General features: G+C 38.0%; 1 pseudogene; it reads right to left on the reverse strand.

The window, feature by feature from the left end:
• Positions 1-5,076: 5,076 nt before the first annotated feature.
• LOC104698750 (putative F-box protein At5g38270 pseudogene) lies at positions 5,077-6,293 on the reverse strand (annotated as a pseudogene).
• Between the last annotated feature and the right edge of the window lie 531 nt (positions 6,294-6,824).

Raw genomic sequence — 6,824 nt, forward strand, 5'->3', positions numbered from 1 at the left:
GTTTATCCCGAAGGTCTTCTGGTAACAGGTTCTTTATTTTGAAAATTTTATACGCAGATGTCGTGTCTATCGTAGGTCCCGTGTTTTGGCCAGTTTGTCCAACACCCATGGAAAGCACGTGATCTTTCATCTGTTTGAAATCACGATCAAAAGATCCAAACCTGGTTTCCATCATTTCATTCATCTTCTTTTCAAACCTGGTTTCCAAACTATCTCCAATCTTCTTCTCCAGATCAAAAGGCATATTGGCAATGCTTGTATCAAGGGTGTCAAACGTTGAGTTTAACCTAGACACCAAGTTAACAAGAGTTCTAACCGACATATCTTCCCCCGCATCTTCCTCCTCACTAGCCAACTGAAACAAATACACAAACTGTCGTAAACAAGCTAACGAAAGGTTACATAAAATATAAACTCACTATACACCATATAACTTACCTTTTTCCTTTCTTCTTCCTCTCCTGTGCAGCTCCTGCTCTTTCACCAGATTCACCACCATGAATGGTGGAAGTTTCATCCTTCTGGACTTTCCGCTTCTTTGCGGGATGAGATTCAGGCTCAACAGCTGCTTTAGCTTTCTTTTTCTTCATCTACTTATCACACCCCCCCCCCCTTAGCATCCCAAAAACCTTTAACAAACGTATCCATATGCATGTCTTCGATCAGGCGATCAACAGCTGGGTCGTCTTCTTGATCTGGCCATGTATGAAATAGATCGAAGCCATTTTCCTTCATAACCATTTTACAGACACGCAGCTGTAACATAAGATATTATGAAACCCATTACTAAGTTTTAACTCAGCCATCACTAAACCATAATTGAAACATAAATCAGCCATCATAGAACATAAATCAGCCATCATAGAACCATAACTCAGCCATCATTAACCATGACTAAGCAATCACTAAACCATAACTCAGCAATCACTAAACTAAATAATGACTCACCCACTGATAAACCATATCTTAGCCATCATTTAAAACAATAACTCAGCCAGTAACTATCAGTCTATCATAACACAATCAAAACCTTACCTCACCAAGCGCTCTGATATCTTCAGCAATAACCGTTTCCATCGTTGAACGTGTATGGTTTCCATGCCATCGAAGCAACTCAAACAACCTTTTTTTTTTTTTAATTTACTAGTGGTCCCATACCCACTAACAACCTAGCAACAATCAACAACAACGGATAACCAAAACAGTTCCAATAAACCAATAAAAATTCCAACATTAACAATCCAATGACCAACAAAACAATACTCCAAAACTAACAAAGAAATAACCAAGTTCCAACATCCTACAGTGTTCTATCAGCTCAATTCTAGCAACCTAACAATGGCTAGACCACAATCAATCAAGCCTCTAGAACATCCTCCTCCTCATCACCCTGATTCCACGATCACACTTTGCCTTTACCTGCACCACAAACACATATTGAGATGCATACGTATTATTAAAAATACACAGTGAGGCCATCCTCCCATCTACTGGGCTATACACACAAGTAACTGATATTCTATTGTTAAGTTGAACCAACAAACACAATCAAAACATCAAACAAGCAACTCACAAACGGTTAAAAGTGGTGTCGACCGACACGAGATTGGTGTCGATCGACACTAACACAACCTGGTGTCGACCGACACCAGATTGGTGTTGATCGACGCTAGCACAAAAGGGTGTCGACCGACACCACACTGGTGTCGATCGACACTGACTCTGCAGACGCGATCTGCACGAATCTGAACGTCGAACCTCCATTTCAAATCACCACGAAACCGTCTCAAACCCTCCTGATTGCCTCAGGAACCTATGGGAAACACTAAAACAACAAACCCAAGCAAACAAACACCACAAATAGACAAATAACAGCCAAACACAAGAGATTTCAGGCTTAGATCAGCCATGGTCAAGCACTCACCTCTTTTACAGGAAGATTTGAATGAGAAACGGTGGAACCAACACCTTAGGAAGCTTCTCCTTCGTTCCCAATAACAGCTCTCCCTTCCACAGCCACAGATCTCTCCAAATACACCAAGAACAAGACAAAAATCTCTCAAGAACACTCTCAAAGGCTCTCCAACACTTTCTCTCCTTTTCTCTCTTTTTCTCTCTTTTCTCACACAACAGCGACAAAAGACAAAAACCTCAACCCCTATTTCGTCACTCTCACTTATATACTTGGTTTAGGGGTTTCCAATTGAACCAAACCGAACTAAACAGCATTTAAAACAGACCAATCGTAATTGGAAAAGATGGTGTCGATCGACACACCCATGTTGTCGATCGACACTCAGACCAAAAATACAACTGGTTAGCGGATGTTACAGAAACAGTATGGCATCATCTTCAGCTGATGTATTTCCAAACCGATCTCCAAAGCATTTGATGGACTCATACGCCCAAGCCTGTAACACGGGTGTAAACCCACTAAGGGTGTACGATTTCCCCATAGGCATCAACAACTTTATGCTATCAACAAGGGCTTCAAATGCTGACCGACCCCATGGATAAGTCTTCACTGCTTCATCATCAAAAACTCTTTTGGCACTTTCATATGGAATTCTACAGTTATGATGCAAACCATAAAGTCCAATGTGTTGAAGAAGGAACAGTCCCAGCCATTTACGGTGATCAGGGTTTATCCATGACCGGCACACTTTCAGTCCTTCCCTGAGTTCATTTAATGATGGACCTTCCCCACCAGGCACTTTCAAAAGTCTGAAGAACTTTTTGTGTTCCTCTTCAAGTTCAAACCGTTTTGTCGGCATTGGGTCTATGTTTAACCCCGTCACATGAGCAAATTCATTCAACCCAAACCTGATAGGTTGACCGCCGACGACAAACCAAAGCTCCTTCTTATGTACCCTTAACTGGTTACATAGTACGAAATGTACTAGCTTACCAGACCAGACCAATTGGCTATCAACTAGCTTAGAGATTATTCCAATAGGTAGATACTTCGTTTTTTCCCACAGATCCTGTCGTATTGGTTCCCTAATCGCAGGGAATTCTCCCATCCTGAAATTGGTATTAATTTCTCTTAACTCTAGATTAGAGTTTCCTTTGGTGTATAGTCTTGGGGGGTAATCCCTTGCTTGTTCTTCATAAATAATCACCATCGACATCTGATAAATAATATAATTCAGCAGTACAGCATAAAAAAAATCAGCCATAACATAAAACAAACTCATACAGAAAGTATAACATAACTCAGCCACAAATACATAACTCAGATCCAAAGCACAAAATAACTCAATCACCAATACAAAACTCAGCCGTAACTCAGCCGCAAAAGAAAACAAATCAGCCATCAAATCGAATAGATCTAACAAATCAGTCGTAAACCTTAAAAGTAAATCAGCCATCGAATCGAATAGATATGAAAATGAGGTATTATTAACGACGGCGAGAATCAGCCGTAAATCATCGATAAAAACCCATATTCAGCCGGAAAACTCGAAACTAAACACTCGACACATACCGGAACGTTTAAACAAAGACGAACATGACGACGAAGATAGAGAGAGAGCGAACAAAGACGGCGAGAGAGAGCGACGACGAAGAAAGAGAGAGCGACGACGAGGAGAGAGAGAGCGATCAAAGACGGCGAGAGATTGACGGCAAGAGAGTGGACAGTGACAGAGTGTTGCCGGCGACGAGAGAGAGTTTTTTTTTTAATTTCGTGGTTTGTGAACAGTGAAAACTGTTCGCTTTCCCTCTCTTTGATATAAACAAGAAAAAATAACTGTTGATCTGAAAAAAAACTGTTTAATGACATGTTAAATCATATCTGATGTGTATTTTAATTTGCTGATGTGTATTTTTATTTTATTTTTTAACTCAAAATCGAAAAACTAAACCCAGTGGGTAAATTGTAATTATACACAGGGCACTAAACATTTGAGTAATTCTCAAAAAATTTATAGATATGAGTAATAAACCAACTTTTGGATAGGATTTGAGTAAATCTTTCTATATAGAATCCTAACTAATCCAAAGTTTGTGACTTGACTTTTTGTGAATCATAATATATTCGTTTTTATCAATCCGGGTCATAAGAGTATTGTTTATCGACCGGTTGTAGCTATTCAACCTAAATGTATTCGGTCCAATTTTAAATACTGCTTAATTAGAAGACAATCTTCGAGTAAATTATTCTTACTGCCGTCAATTTGTCATTGGTCAAACTCTTATCATATGTTGCTTTTCTCCTGAGTCATGAATCCTTTTCTCTTTTTAAATTTATGTTGTTTCAAACATATGTCAAACAAGGACAACACAAAGACTAACTGAGGTGGATGGAAATTTAACTTGAGTTATTTAGTAGGTCAAGCTTTTGGAACCAGAAGACTTCAAAAGGCTAACAACCAATAAAGCTTGTGTCGACAAAGCTTGTATTGATTAAGTATAGGAGGATGATGAGCTTCATATGTATCACTTTGCATTTAGGGTTGCGAGTGAGAGAGAGAGAGAGAGACGTGTGAGAGAGGTAGACTGGTGTGGTAAATTGAGAATTAACTTATTTTCCATAAGCTTTGTTCATTGTTTTCCTTTCTTGGGCAAGAATCGGTATTAGGCATTTCACTTGTTTTGTTTTTGTTTGTACACACCATCTAAAACTTATTGATTCCGAGCTAAGCCTCAACGAGACGTAACTTTAATTTGGTTAATGAGTCGTGAACCCATTGCCCTGTGTTCTTTTCTTTCAGCAAGCTTTAATCTTTTCTTCATTTACACTGTTACTTCTAAAGCAAGTTTCTTGGTTATTATGGTCAAGAAAGAGTGTCCACGCCTGTTAAGTTCTTAAACCTTAACAACTTGTAAGTCAACACAGCTGACATGAACTTGTCTTTATCCTTATCAGATTAGATTTCGCGTTGAGTTTAGATTAGATTTGCTAGTTCATTAGTCAAACGGCTGACATAATCTTCTCCTTGGAGTTGTTACCCTTTGAACATTCTATTACAAATCATGCTATAAGTTAAATTATTAATAATAATAATAATAATAAACAATAACAATATCACTTAAAAATTGTTGAAGAATACTAACATGACTTCAAAACACTAATCAAAATCCTGGAGCAAGCCAATGACTTCTATTCGTACGTTTACGAGATTCGTTACGCCAAATTCGCCAATTAATTCTCTTTGTGGCAATATCAAATATGCCGCAATCTGAAGAACAAAAATAATAAATTGGCCAACGATCACAATGTTCAACGAAAAAGATCGAACCAGACTTTATTCCATCACCGGTGCTCTTATTGTAACCCCATGATCCAAAATCAACATCTCATCATCTCCGATAGAATATACCCTTTTCCATTTGCCACTCTCAGGATTCATCTTAAAGATGTAAAAGAAAAGTTCTTTTAGTTTTACTAAATTCAAGATGACCAAAACCTCTCCTGATTTCTCAATGGCTATTCTCCTCCTCATATTATATCCGCTTTCAATCATACCAAAGATGTTAAAACGATGATCTATATAGGGGTTATTCTCGGTTTCTTCCTTGGGGACATCTCCAGAGAAATCGATAATCTTGATATAATCATCGGTAGTATATAGATAAAGCTTACTATTCTTATAAGCCAAATCAAGATAACCCAAATTTTTGCCACCGGTTTGCCAATTACTATTCCAGTTCCACCACGAATCATCTCCATTCTTGTATGTGAACACGTAATGCTTTTTGAAAATCCAAGCAACGAAATAATCCCTTGTCCTCTCGTTTATCCACACAACAGCTCCTGATCGTTTGCATCCGTAGATGTTTTCCGACACATGATCCTTACGACAAGGCTCAACAAAGTGTCCCCACTCGCGGCGTCCTGACTCACCACTTCTCTCGAATCTCACTTGTGCACCACCACGTATTAGAGTCTCCATTGAAGGAAGATTGATCTTCTCGCATGTTAAAAGGTTAAAAATATAGAAATCAAGACGACAATCTACCATCAACAGCCAATATCCGGAGCTAGCCATACAATAGGTATTGTCAGAGAGTCCGACGTATTGTGTCGTGTAAATCTTGTCTTCTCCGGGATCTAACAACTTATAAGTTTTATCTTGGTATATGATCCGCCATGGACATAGACGTCGCTTTGCACATGTTTTCCAAACGTAATACCAATCTGAGCAAACAATTTTTGCTCGGTGATAATCAATAGACCTCAAGCTTTCGATGATCTTTTGCAAAAGATCTGGGCAAAGCTTGGACCAATCTTGATTTTCAGAGACTTTTTGGTTCTCCTTTTCTCTCAACGTATCGTTCGGCGTATCCATGTGTGATGTGTGTGGCTTACCTGCTGAGCACTCTAATAGATCTAGGGTTTGGCTGTATGATGTAAATTGTAAAAACAAAGAAAACCTAATTGCTACAGCTTCGAAACTTCAAGATACTCCTATATATATATACGATATATATAACAAATCGATTTAATTTTTAGATAAATATAATTGTAGGTGAAATCCTAGTACCATAAACAATTAAAGACGTCGTTAACCTTTAATTTGGTGTAATTGATGGTATACTAGTATAATTGTTCTGTATAGTTATCAAATTTAGCTACAAAGTAAATAATAACAAATATTAGCTACAGAATATGACACAATGTTACTAAAAATAGTCCAATATTTTTTGTGACCAATTCGTTAGTATCCGTAGCAATTTAATTATAAAAAAAGACGAAATATGGTCGTAGCAAATTTACTACTCATTTAGTTACAAAAAAGTCTGTAGCCAATGAGATACCGTAACTGTTTGTATGGATGAATATATAAAAAAGGACAACATTATTTGCCACAAATGAGTTG

This window comes from Camelina sativa, chromosome 6, assembly GCF_030686135.1.
Source record: "Camelina sativa cultivar CO46 ecotype springtype chromosome 6, ASM3068613v1".
Classification (NCBI taxonomy): Eukaryota; Viridiplantae; Streptophyta; class Magnoliopsida; order Brassicales; family Brassicaceae; genus Camelina; species Camelina sativa.